We start from the raw sequence: 13,586 nt of genomic DNA, 5'->3' as shown, positions 1-13,586 counted from the left end.
TTATATTGAATGCTTCTAAAGTCTATAATACAGTGTAAGGATGGTGCTGCTAAACTATTTTTTTTCTTTGCTTAATCATGTCATAAACATTATGAGGTAAAATTGTGAATGAGCTTGGATATTGTATTCAAATTCAAGTTCATTAGCTCTGGAAAAAGTATAGAAGGCAAAGATCTAACAAAGGAGGAAAAAAGATTATTTTTTCTGGCAAAGTGGTAAAACTCAGATTTGCCAGGAAAAAAAAAAAATATATATATATATATGTATATCTATAAATTGTATTTAATTTCTAGTTCAACAAAGATAAAAAAAAAAAATCCCAACATCCAAAAATATTACTGACATTTGAGGAAAAATAAGAAAAATTTTTGAAGAAAGAAGATACTTATTTGTATAATTTCCAGTAAAAAAAAGGACATGAAAAAATATATTTTCCAGTAAAAAAAAAAAGATTATTACCTTTTCTCCGGTAGTAATACTTTCTATGGAGCTCGCAACAATCTATAAAGTATGTGTGTTTATAAAGACTTTAAGTACAGGAGCCATTCAATTTAATGACTATAAGTTCTCTGCTCCCAATAGATGGTTGAAAAAACATTCAAGACGGTTTCAGTGTGCACCTTCTGCTTTTTAAAGATGCATCATTTAATGAGATATCCTGGTTGCTTTGTGTGTACTAGCTACTGAAAAAAAAAATCAAAAGAAAAAAAAATTCCTGGCATTGATCAAGCAATCAATTGATCAAGTTTCTCTTACAGAGGTGATCTAGTTCAGACATACTTCCATTTTCCTAGTACTCTGTAACATCTCTGCCCATTCACAAATACAGAGCCACTTTCAAAATTGAACAATAAGTCACTGACTCCTTTCTTACTTTCCTTCATTGTCAGAGTATCTCACATTATGGCAGTTCTTTCCAATCAGTCGGAATGTTTTCTCACCAAAAAAAAAAAAAAAAGACTCAAGTAAGTGAATAACATGAATAAAAACCAGTCCAGATATTAGAAACTGCTCATTCTCTGTATGTTAAATAACCTATTCCTAACAGGCAAAATTTGAGATGAAAAGGTCTTAAAATGTGACTTGAAATATGATACAAAGTTGTTGATCAGAAACATCTGAGAAAATTAATGTAAAGCCTCATTTAATGTAACAGTATTATTACCTAAAGGAGCTATTATTCCTAATTGTTTTATGATTTAACTATTGTACACTGCCTGCTCTTGATTCTGCTAGCACAGAATTTGAGGTAAGATTATGACTGATTGAATTTTAAATGTCAACCAATTTTATGAAGCAAACGTCTCCTGAATAAGAACAAATGTTAGTCAGAAATTTCTTCCAATAGGGACTACTTAGGGCTCTGTATTATTTATTTTTATTTAAAATTGGGTGTCTAAGAGGAAATGTATGAGAAAAAAAGCTATTAGGAAGACATTAAATGAAGAATAAAGATGAAGGCAGTGGGTGTGACGTTCCATCAACATCAGACCCCTGCTCCTGACTTAACATGTTCACTCTAAAGAATCAGCATACAAAGGAAAACAGTAAGAAGCTGATCTAATGCCTACCAAAACCAATGGAAATTCTGGAGAAAGAGATCATGAAAAAACAGTGGAAAGACCAGTGAAAAACGATATAATGCAGAGGTATTGCGTGCTTGCAGCCCAGAAGGCCACATGCGTCTTGGGCTGCATCAAAAGAAGTGTGACCAGCAGGTCGAGGGAGGTGATTGTCCCCCTCCACCCTGCCCTCGTGAGGCCCCACTTGGAGTACTGCATTGAGGTTTGGGACCCCCAGCACAAGAAAAATGTGGTTCTGGTAGAGCGAGTCCAGAGGAGAGCTACAAAGATTATCAGAGGGCTGGAGCACCTCTCCTGTGAAGAAAAGCTGAGAGAGTTGGGGATGTTCAGCCTGGAGAAGAGAAGGTTCTAGTGAGATCTTATTACAGCCTTTCAGTACTTAACGGGGTCTTATAAAAAGGATGGAGAGCATCCTTTACTCGGGTAGATAATGATAGGACAAGGGGGAATGGTCTTAAACTGAAAGAGGATAGATTTAGATTTAGAAACAGTGAAACTAAGCTTTGGTCAGAAGAAAAGCAAAGATTCTTCCCTCTCCCATATGCACATAGTCACAAAGGCCCATAATCTCTTGCACTAATTTATTATATTACTGTTCTTTGGAATGAATGATGAAGAATTAACTGCTCTGGTAAAAAGTTTTGTCTCACTTATGCCCAAAACAAAATCATCTAGAATTAATATTCATTAAACAAACCCTAAAAAACAAGTATGAGAAAAGAATGATATTACAATGTAATGCCAGTGAAAATCTATAACAATTTAGACATCCCCAATCAAAGTCTTGTAGCCTGTAAGAAATACTTTACAGTGTAGTGTTATACACATATTACAAATGTATTTATTTATTTCATGGTAATAAAAGTATGATTCAGATAAAAAACAAATATGAGAGATGATTTTAGGAAGTATCTACAAGAGAATTTTAAAAATATTTTGCCTCAAGGACTAAGACCTAAGAAAGAGGGGGAAAAAATAAAGAAAAAAAAAAGGGTGTTTTCAACCTCTTCCTCTTCAAAGGAGTGTAAAAAATGAATGTCGTTTGAAAACATTGAATTTATAACCCATAGCAGTATAATCTATCATAGAACAGAATGTTATTGCATTTTCCAGTATAATTATTAACCTGAATTCAGAAATATATTGAGATATCTGAACAAAGTGGAGTCACTAACTGTTCCTATCAGTGCAATGTCTTTAAAAATTACAACTCTTAATCAGAAAATGGTTGTGGCTTGTCTACAATGTCACTTCTAATGAGACTGAAAGATTTAGAGCCTTTCACCTTTTACTGATACAAATATATTTATTTATTTATTTTAATCTCTTGCTCTTTTTTTTTGGAATATTGGTAAGAGGAGAGGCATAGACATAAAATCAAACAAAGGAGGTCAGTCTCAAAGAATATGGAGAAATAACATGGAAAATGTAACCAGAGTTTGCCATTTCTAAATGTGTAGTTAAGAGCAAGAAAGTTTTTTAACACATTTTTTACTGAAATAAATAGCAAGTAATCCTACTCCCCCAGGAGCTGGGCTCAATGATCCATGTGGGTCCCTTCTAACACAGAATATTCTATGATTCTATGATTTTTTAAGAATGCTTATTTCAAGCCAGAGACTGTATGTTATTTTTTAAACCTTCACGACCTTTAAAACCCTCATGACTCTGCAGCAATTAACACTTTGTTGACATCCATTAACTATTTATGAAATCTTTTAAAAGTATTTGTGATGAAAATGTTAATTACACTAGAAAATAGTCTGAAGTGTCAGGAAATAGTGCAGATTCTAGTGTACAGATCTGTCTAACTGGTTGAACCATCCTTGATAAACATCAGAGAACTATAGAAAATCCTAAAATTACCTTCCATTTCTCTAACTTGAAAGCTTCCATGTGTATTAACACAGCATGATATAATTCACACTGAAAATGAAATATTTGTTTTAAATTCCTGATTAACACAAACCTGTTTTGATAGCTTCACTGGATATGGCAGAGTACCCTTCAAATTCTGTGAATTTTGGGGGAAGAGAGAAAATTGGGTGCAATGAATGCACAAAATATCACTTACTTGCACAAATATTCATCTCCATCTTGATTCTTTTTGTCACATACTTCTTCATCAGCAAGGAGGACAGTTGTTCCATAGCCTCTCAAATTTAAGAGTCAATTACTGCCACAACACAGCAATGCAAAAGGTCTTTATCATATACCTGTCCAGATGCTAAATGAATCTTCCCTCTCAAAAGTCTCCCTGGCATCGCAGCATCCTTTTAAGTCTCTTTGGGCCATCATAGATCACTGGTAAACCACAGTGACTTCCAAGGACCCTGTTAACAGAGAAAGTATACAGGTACCTCTTACTTGGACACCTCCAGTTTATCAGCATCATTAATTCCTTGTGGTTCTCCCCCAATGAACACAATACTCTAGTTATAATCACAGAAAGGCTATGGGAATGTGAATTATTGCTTTTCTCTCCTCATGAGGAATGCACTCCAAAATAGCTGTGGCATTTTCCCCTAATAGCCTCACATTTCACTTATATTTAATTTGTTACCTGCTGTCTCTTGGATTCTTTTCTGCATTGCTGCTCTCTGTCCTGCTCTCCTGTATTTTATTTCTGCTTGTTATTCTTCTTTTCTGCCCCTTGAGAGAAATGCCTTGCATTTATCCACTTTCAACCACAAATTCCTGGACTTAATCCAATGTTCTGAACTCTCCAGATCTTTCTAAACACTCTCCCTTTTCCTACCCTGTGCCAGCAATATGCCTCATACGTCAGCTTCTCCAGTACAAAATCTGTGGGTTTTGTTGTTGTTGTATTGTTGGTGGTTGTTTTTTTTGTTTGTTTGTTTTTGGTGGTGGTAGTGGTGGTGTTTTTTTTTGTTGTTGTTGGTTGGTTGGTTTGTTTGTTTGTTTTTAATAAGTTCAGCTGCTCAACCATTAATTTAACTGATCAGAAAGGAGGACAGAGTAGACAATGAATGCATGTCCAGTGGCAGGCATCTTACTGAAAATCAGATAAACTTCCTATTGATTTTGCTTTTTTTCTGGAAGTCTTTGCTCTCTTGTTACCAAGGGCAGCAGCAAACAGGACCAGAGGTAGTGACTCCTCAACAGGATTTCTGAGGGCAGCAGGGCCACAAGAAACGAAAAGCTTTTCCCAACTATTTGCGTTATCCAGCAGCCTTATTCAGGGAGAGCAAAACTCAAAAAAAAAAAAAAAAAAGTTTGGATGGAAATTCATGATCCTATGTTCTTTCTTATACTGCTTAAAAATAATGTATTATTTCCTTACTGCCCAGCTTATGTAACTTTTTAGGCACTGCTGGGACAGAGCTACTTACACTGAAAACACAACAGGTGAGAGAAGACAGAAATTAACATGTTCAGATTCTCAATTATTCATTGTTCTCAATGATAATGATGTCAATGAGAGCCTTTCCATATAGTTATTAACTGCCAGCCTCACTTTCAAATGTGACATACTCAGACAAACCATAAACTAGGAGCAGAGTCCTTGATGATATCGGTAACGTTTATAAACAATATGAAAATAAAATAGAAAGCATAACATTTTAAATTTGTTTTACTAGCACCACTGGAACATTTCAATAACAGTTATAATAGAAATTAACAGTCTTTACTGTGCACAAAAGTTTCCTTCTTCATCACCTCACTCAATAGTTTCTAATGAATTTACATATAATTATACATATTCATATGTAAATATCAATGTGTATTATATTCACTTATTTGTGCTATATTTACTTTTGAAGTAAGCGGAATTGTCTTTCTTGGAATAATTATATTTTCTACTTTATAGAATCAGAAAATAAGATTGTGGACAAATTCATGTCTTATGGAAGAGTCATCTTTCTGAAAAAGTCTGCTTAAGTTTTTTTGTTTGTTTCAGAACTGTTTTTCTCCCCACTTATTTCCCATTTCTGAAGCAAATTTCAGGGTTGTTTATTTTTTGTGTTTGTGGTTTTTTTTTCATTCTGAATTTTTATTGTGTTTATCCAGATATTTTAACTATCCCTGGAAGTGGATCTTAGATATAAAATCCTGCATCAATTTCCATGAATAGAGGGTCTTCTTGGCAACACTGGGAGTTTTCGTTAATACAGTACAAAGAAATTGAAAAATCCCATACTAATGAAAGCATTTTCTATTCATACTGAAAAACCTTGCAAGTATACACCTCCTGAGGACACGTGCATAGGAACAAAAGAATGACCATACAGGAGAGGAAGTCTCCTTCTTTGGAATCTGAGTGAATCATTCAACTTTTCTGTCAGCCTACAATAAGCATCAATAGAGTGTTAACTCCCTATTTTATAGAGTCTATAAAATGCTTTGACATACCAATATATACTTATCTATAATCTACAATTCCCAATAGTTAAGCAACTCCCTGTAAAGAATAAAATCACAGAACAGGCATTTGCCCCCTTATGTAGTGAAAACTCTGCCATTTGTAGAAACTTGTGATGGTGATGCTCTTCAGTCAAGGATCTGGACAGATGCAAACAAACACTTAAAAACAATTATTATTACTATGATGCTGAGTGGAGCTCCTCAAAGAACAGAGAGACTTTTGTTTAAAAATAAAACCCATAAACACTCAAAGCCTACATTTTGGTATAAAGTTAAACAGAAGGTATGTATATTTTGCCCTAAATTTTCCACTGGAGACAGAAGTGAAGACTACCTTAATGAAGAGGAGAAGTTACCCCCCATCTGAGGCTGCAGGGGTTTGTATTTGTTCCTCTGCCTGGATCGTTTGTTTCTAAAGACTCCTCTTAGAAAGGAAAAAAAGATAAGAAAAATGTCTCCTCAGATTGATTAATAATATTGTTAAGCTCATCTGGCAACATTTTCTTCTTTGTAAAAGACAGCTGCCCTTTGCAAAGAAATATTCCCTTCTTTTTTTCTTTTCTTTTTTTTTTTTTCTTTTTTTCTTTTTGCAAGCTACTGTCTATGGGAAGAGAGTACTTTGTCTTAATGGCATGATTGTCTGGCATGGAAAGACCTGGAGAGAACTAAAGATGGAGATGAGGCAGAGAAAGAAGTTTTACTACTTTTGAAGGGCCTGAGAAAGGCTCCCTGCCATGACAGCAGTTGATTATAAAAGGATTGCTAAAGAAGTTCTCTTACTGCTGCACAACTTTGTAAAAACATCAGTCCTAGGACATACATGGTAGCACGGTGATTACTTCTCAGTTTTAGGGCTCTGAGCTGCTTATCCTGTTCGTATGAATAACCCCTCCACCTTCAACCAAGTCTGCAACCAAACTGCTCCTTCCCTGAGTGAAATTAATAATTCACAATAGAAAAGTGTAGGATGACCAGCAGGACTGTTTCAAACAGATTTTGGTCAGGCAGAAGCCTCAGAAATAGAATATGAGAAATTTGCTACTTGGAATAGTTAAAACCCGGGCAGAGAGCTTTGAACAAGTTGATTCGAGATCCAAAAAAAGTATGTGTTACAGAGTAAAAGGTGAAAGAGATTGTGTTAATACTTCTGTGTGGGCCATTAAAATGCACCAGCACACACAGTGCCGTGTAGGCTGCTGGCACACTGCTGCAGGACCACCTTCAATTGCTGCTGGCAATGAATTTTGGGGGTGCTTTTCAGTGTGAACTCATTAAAACCGTTGGAGCTGGCACTCATTTGAAGCTAATTTCTAAGAGGTACATTGATGCACGTGTGGCCTGTGACTTATCTGAATCTGTCAGGTTCTTAACTATCACTGACACTGCTGAAGCTTCCTTTCAGGGAGTGATAGATTTAGCAGGCAGCTCAAGAAAAAGAGAACAGCTCCTGTTTCCTCCCCTCATTCACCCTTGCACATCATACTGTTTGTGCTGCAATAAATGAAGAGGAGATTAAAATACCTCTTATTAATCTCACACCTTTCACAATTGATTTAATGTTTTACAAGATAGGGTAGTGATAGCTGATAACATGCTGGGTAACACGGAAGCTGACTTTTCCATTGCATTTAACACAATATTCTTTCAATAACAATCAACAACAGGCTAAATAGTGTAAGCTATCAATATTTTCCTTATTATAGTTTAACATTTACTGCCACTGTTCAGGAGATACTATGTGCTGTTCAGAGTGATCTCCCTGGCAAGTATAGCTGGCACACAGGCTCAGGGACTGCAGTACTCTCCCACTTTCTTCCAAAACAGCCCCATTTTGCCAGTTGTGTGGCAGAGGAGCTACCACGGAGTTGCCTTTCACACTAGAAGCATACTGCAGTCACGGCTGTGCAGCCCAGAGAAGCAGTGGGTAGCAGCTACCTGCCATCGGTGCAGCCAGCAGAAAAGTGGCCCTTCCAGGACAGCAGCTCAGAGGAGCTGCTCATGGGCTTCTGGATAGAAGTTGTAATGGGTGGAGCACAAGGGGTGCAAAGGAGTTACCCAACTAAAAGGCAATGTTGAGCTATCCGCTTCTTTAGAGCAGTGGTGCCTATGGAGAGATGCACTATGACAGAACCCAGAACCAGTAAACGGTAAAACTGTGGCTAGGAAAGGAAAACATTAATGATGTGCTCTTGAGGGCTGATCTCAAGATGAAGCAAAAATATTACCTTTTCAGGTAGCAAGAGAAACAGTTAAAAAACTACAATTGCAAGTAGAAGGGAAATAATAGAACAGAGACTACACAAACATAAACCATCCTTTTCTTGTATGTTCAGCAACTTCTTCCTCCTTTTCAATGCCTTGACAAGATCTACACCTCTGCTTTAGAGCTGAGAGCCTGAAATTGCCATCTAAACTGTTTCCAGCCAAACCTGCAAATGCTGTAGGACATGACAGGAAATGATGCATTAACTTTATCTAACGCATTGGTATTTATGGTCTGGTCTTTTGGAGTAGACATTATTTCAGCGTCTTTTTAAAAAGCAAGAGCTGTAGGAGTTGGTGATCTTGCTACTGAACAATATGAAGTGGCTAACACTGCAGGCATTCCAGAAGAATCAGCATTTTTGCCTTCTTTAGTGAAGAATTGAAAAACAAACAAGAAAAAAAAAAAAAGAGAAACTTTACAACTGACAGCTGTCCCAGCTCTGCAGATTTCTTACAGTACAGTACCTATACCAAGCCATGAATACTCAGAATGCATTATGGGTTTATTTTTGGCCTCTTTTTACATAAAAGAGTACTGTAAGTTAAGAGTTCTGGTATTGAGCTGCACTCCTGTTTGTACTGCACCTGTAGGTCCCACCTAAGATCTATCATGTTAGGCATTGTGATACCTAAATATGGGATATGGCTTAGACTGTCCTTGTTTACCTGATGTCTAAACCACCCTCACAAAGCATTGTAGGAGACTGCGAACTCAGATTTCCATGATCCAGCTCTCGTATACCAGTCACGGACTAAACTGTTTTTCTGAGCCTAAAGTATGATCTTCCTCTAACGTAAGCCATTAGCTTGAATGTAATGTTTCAACAAGATTAGTCTCTTTACCTTACTCTCTGATGCTTTTTCTTTCTTTTTTTTTTTTTTTATTTTAGAACATGTCAGAGAAAAGTGATGTACAATTACTGTTTGGTGAGGTGAGTATGCAGTGTTTCTTCAAAGAAATAATCAAAAGCACTCCTTCTTTCTCTACTACTGATTATGGCCAGATTTCAAGAAAGTAATGAAGCCTATCATAAGCAGTAATTTGTGCAAAGAGGACTGAAAGTTAAAAAACACAGTTTAGGACCTTTCTGAAAGTCCATTTCAGTTAGATTTTTCGGCTATAAGGACAAGGAAGCAGTAGTCTCTACATGCCCAAGCACTCTGTTGTATTGCCATTTCTTTTTCACAAAGACCGTGATCTGTACCTGTGATTTCACCTCTCCTACAGATGTCAGCAGACCTCTGTAGAGTACATTCAGTATACACAAAAAAAAATATGGTTGGAATATCATTCTGTCCATCATTGCTGAACATTTTGTATTTTTATATTTAAATCCCTGAATGAGGATGGAGATTTGATAGTAAATAATTTCAACTGAAATTAAAAGAAGAGTTTTAGACCTCATGCTTCTATCCTAATATCGGAGTAGTCTACGATACAGTAACATACTTTGCCTTCAAAATTATACCACAGAATCATAGGCTGGTTTGGGTTATGCGCTGTAATCTCACAAATGCAGCCAAGTATACCATGACCAGGACTGGCACCTTTCCAATCATGTCTGTTTCTCTAAAGATCTTAAGCTGCTTTGAAAGATATGTGTCAGTGTGCTACTAAACAGTTTTAGCATTTACTCAGGAACCATTATAACAACTGGGAACAAGAAGGAGAGGGAAGAAGACTTGCTCACAGACTTATCAACACAGAGCGATTTGTCATTGTGTTTTTCATTGCAGCATACTGACATTACACCACAAATCACAAACTTAATAGAATGGATGTGTCAATATTCTGGATTTAAAGTTTAGCACAAGGGAAATTAATATTATTATCTACATTGAATTAGTAGCTCCATATAGCGATTTAATGTGATGGAAAAAATTCAGTCAACAGAATGAATAAGCACAAGGAAAAATAAAACTGAATATTGAGGGCTTTGTATTCTAAATAGAGCCTTCAAGAGCATTTGTGCTTCTGTTAGAAGTAATCTAACAGAACCTAAGCCAGGTTTAGGATAAAAGGAGAGGAAAATAGATTTAGGAGATAATTAGAAAATGCTTACCAAGAGATAGAGGTCTCCATGTAGAATCATAGCATAATTCAAGTGGGAATGGACTTCTGGGTCATTGGCTGTGCTCCATTCTCTCACTCAAACCAAGGCTAATGCCAAAGTTAAATCAGGTTACTCATGGTCACATCCAGTAGTATTTTGAATATCTGCAAGGAAAGAGATTTGTCAGACTTTGCCTGTTCCATCACTGACACCACCACCATAATGTAGATTTAGTTGCTTGTTCATCCCATAGAATTGTTGGGTTCAGAATGGAAAGCAGCATTCAGGGGCTGCTGTAAACTTGAAACTCCTAATGATCAGACATTTCTCAAAATTCCAGTGTCAGAGTGAACAACGTAAGACTAAGAAATGCAACAACTGGGCAGACAATCATGTTTTTTCACATTTAGCAGGAAAATAAAGAAAATTCTAGTCTTACAATGTTCAAAGAAAAACACAAACAAACATAAAACGCCTTGCTTAGTTGAATATTATTTTCCTAAAAACATTGCTCCAGAATTGCAAAAACACTTATTAAAAAATATATTATTCCATGAAAAAAAAGAAAATAAGGTTCAATAGAAAAGCATTTAAATAGGTAAGGTTATGCAAAAGAAGCAGTAAAATGCTTTTTTTTTTAAAAAAAAAAAATAGACTCCCTTTTACTGGTTAAATTTTTAAAGTTTAGATGGTACAAATAACTGATTTTCAATAACAGCATATATCTTTCCTGCATCTGATTAGCTGTTACTGTTATTTATAGCCCTGTGCATGTGATAGAAACATAGAGAAGACAACATGAATCTTTCTGCCTCTGTTGACAGGCCAGCTAATCCATTACTAAGTCTCCTCCATTCTTGTTTCACTTACCTGTAAACCAATAGTGTCAGTGCTGAATTATTTTTGATATTGAAATTACTGAAGAATTGCAAAGATTAAAATTAAAGTGTGATTTATGTTGTGATCAGCAGCACGGTGTTAGAGCACCAAGTGGTCTGTGCAAAATTATAACCATAAATACACTCGAGTCTTTGTTTTAGAACCTCTGCCAAACAGCTCTACATCTTTTTTTGTTTGTTTGTTTGTTTCATTCTGTCTCTTTTTCCTGTCTCTGATTCTGCAGTAAAAGAAATGCAAATAATTTGCTGATAAAGATCATAAGCTCTCTGGTTTTGATGACTTTTTGAGCAAAAATATGTTACTCTGTTTCACTGGAGGCTCCTGAAATGCTGCTTCAACCACTGGAGGAAACCTTTAGTGGTGAAGCATATATTAAGTTTCTCATTTGATAGAGGCTACGGTTTATAAAATTCCTGCTATAATTCACTACAGCTCAGTAACATTGGACATCTCTACTAGTGTGAAAAATATTTAGCAACTAAAAGAATTATTTACCTGAACTGGAATAAAAAGTGTCCCTATCTACAAGTCTTTGCTTGGCTCATGTAGGTATCAGGCTTTCAGCTGATATGTACAACAAAAGAGAATGGCCCATTTGCCATATACAAGACAATTGCTTTGTAAGAAAGCATTCCTAAATAGTTTTCTGTTCCTCAGAAAAAAAAATGTTACAAATCCTGAATATTATCCTATCAATATTTCCCCTTTTTTCTGTCTGTGTGTGCTTCAGGTTTGGAACCCGTAAGTTCAAAAATAAAACAGGCTAATCCTGCAGATCTGAACCTTCAGCCTCAATGAATAACAGTCAGAAAAAATGTCCTATCTCAGCGTGTCTCTCACTCCATGTTGCATAACAGACGTGAAATTCAAATGCGCTTTTCTGACTGTACCAAAGCACATATCTGTGGCCAATTCCTCTGTGATGCAGTATCAGAGAACTGTGTGGCCTCAGTGTGCAGACTACAACTGTTGACAAAAGCGTTGGAAAAAAGCAAATAGCAATTTCTAGTCCCTTTCCTTCCCAAACTTGTGCTAGTTAAAATTTGAACAGATAGCATAGGATAAAACATTGTGAGGAAAAAAATGCAAAACTAGTACTTCGCATAACCTGGACAAAGGTGTAGGAAAATGTTTCATTAGGAGGTCTTTGCAGAATTAGAATGACCTCAAGTCCCAGGCTGTATAATTCCTGAATCTGCTATTAAAGGACACTTTTAATAGTCTAATCCCCATGATGCTGAAAGTCAGGATTTCCTGTAGTGAAAAGCACAGCAAGCGACAGGCATAGCGCCAAGCATGACTCCGAGGGGCTAGGAGAGTGGAATTTCTAAAGCCCTGGCTAAAATCTTAAAGAAATCTCTCTCCTGATATTTGCATTCTTTCATCTTGCTGAAATATGTATTTGACTTTCCTGGAGTAATTTAATGAAGAAACAACCTCTACTGGAGAGTTACCCAAAGGGTAACATTTGTTAGCATGGTACTGTTTTAATTGGTTACACAGAGATTTTGTACTTCAACAGCTCCTGTACAAAAGGTAGAATTGGTGACAAATTAATAAATTCAAACTAAACAAACATTTGGTTCTCTGTTTGCACTTTCTAGTCACAGAGCAATGCCTCATTTTGGTAAGCCTTCTTGCTGGATAGAGTTCAAGAACATTTGACAAAGGATGGTGGCATGTCTATTTTCACATGCGTTGAATGCCTCAACCGATTTCAGAAGAATGCTTGTGGAATAACCCATTGGTTATGGAAAGTTGCCCAAGCAGAGGATTTTCACATCCCTTCTCTGAGGAGTGCCAGTATTTCCCAAGACAGCGTTCCAACAGTTGTCAGTGAACATCTCTGGGACTCCCACTTACATTAATGAAACTGCACAGCATGAGCAAAAAGCCTTTTTAGTCCTATTCAACATTTCTTCCAAGAGACTGAACATATTGTGTTCACTTTGGAGCAGCATTTCATTCTGGGGATTCATTAGAGACATGACTAATAATTATTATCCTGTCCATATTAAAGAGAATATTTTAGGTAAAGAGAAAGATTATAAGCACTTCTCAAAGTTACATCCAAATGAATTTAGTTTGATTTAGCAATTGATTTCATTTCAATTCACTGGAAATTCAGCAAGCTGCCGTTTGGTTGTCATTTATGTTTTGATTTGTTTTTATTTATTATTACAGGAGTTGTGAAAACAATAGCTGAAAGAAAGTATGTGAAAAGCAATGTTTTACAAATATTCATTTTAGAGTTAGAAGGATTTACAACTGAAAAGAGGTAACTTCTGTTCTCTTTTGCTATGAAATAAGGATGAAATTGAATATGAAATAAGAATAAGCATTCATCAGAATGTGGCATTGTTACATTAACAAATTAATATTTCTCTTCTGGATGGTG

At 36.1% G+C, this 13,586-nt stretch overlaps 1 long non-coding RNA gene across 2 annotated transcripts in view; it reads right to left on the bottom strand.

Annotated features, from left to right (window-relative positions):
• LOC310903957 overlaps positions 1 to 13,586 on the bottom strand; it is a 68,133-nt gene that overhangs the window by 42,839 nt on the left and 11,708 nt on the right. For both annotated transcript variants that reach the window (XR_014587966.1, XR_014587967.1), the window contains exons 2-3: positions 10,298 to 10,452; positions 3,658 to 3,916 (exon numbers count right to left, since the gene is read on the bottom strand). This is a non-coding gene — a long non-coding RNA (uncharacterized lncRNA). The remainder of the gene's footprint in view (positions 1 to 3,657; positions 3,917 to 10,297; positions 10,453 to 13,586) is intronic.

Source organism: Anser anser, assembly GCF_964211835.1.
Source record: "Anser anser genome assembly, chromosome: 9".
In the NCBI taxonomy this organism is placed as follows: domain Eukaryota; kingdom Metazoa; phylum Chordata; class Aves; order Anseriformes; family Anatidae; genus Anser; species Anser anser.
Note: the sequence above shows the minus strand (reverse complement) of the source record. Positions and strands in the feature narration are given on the sequence as shown.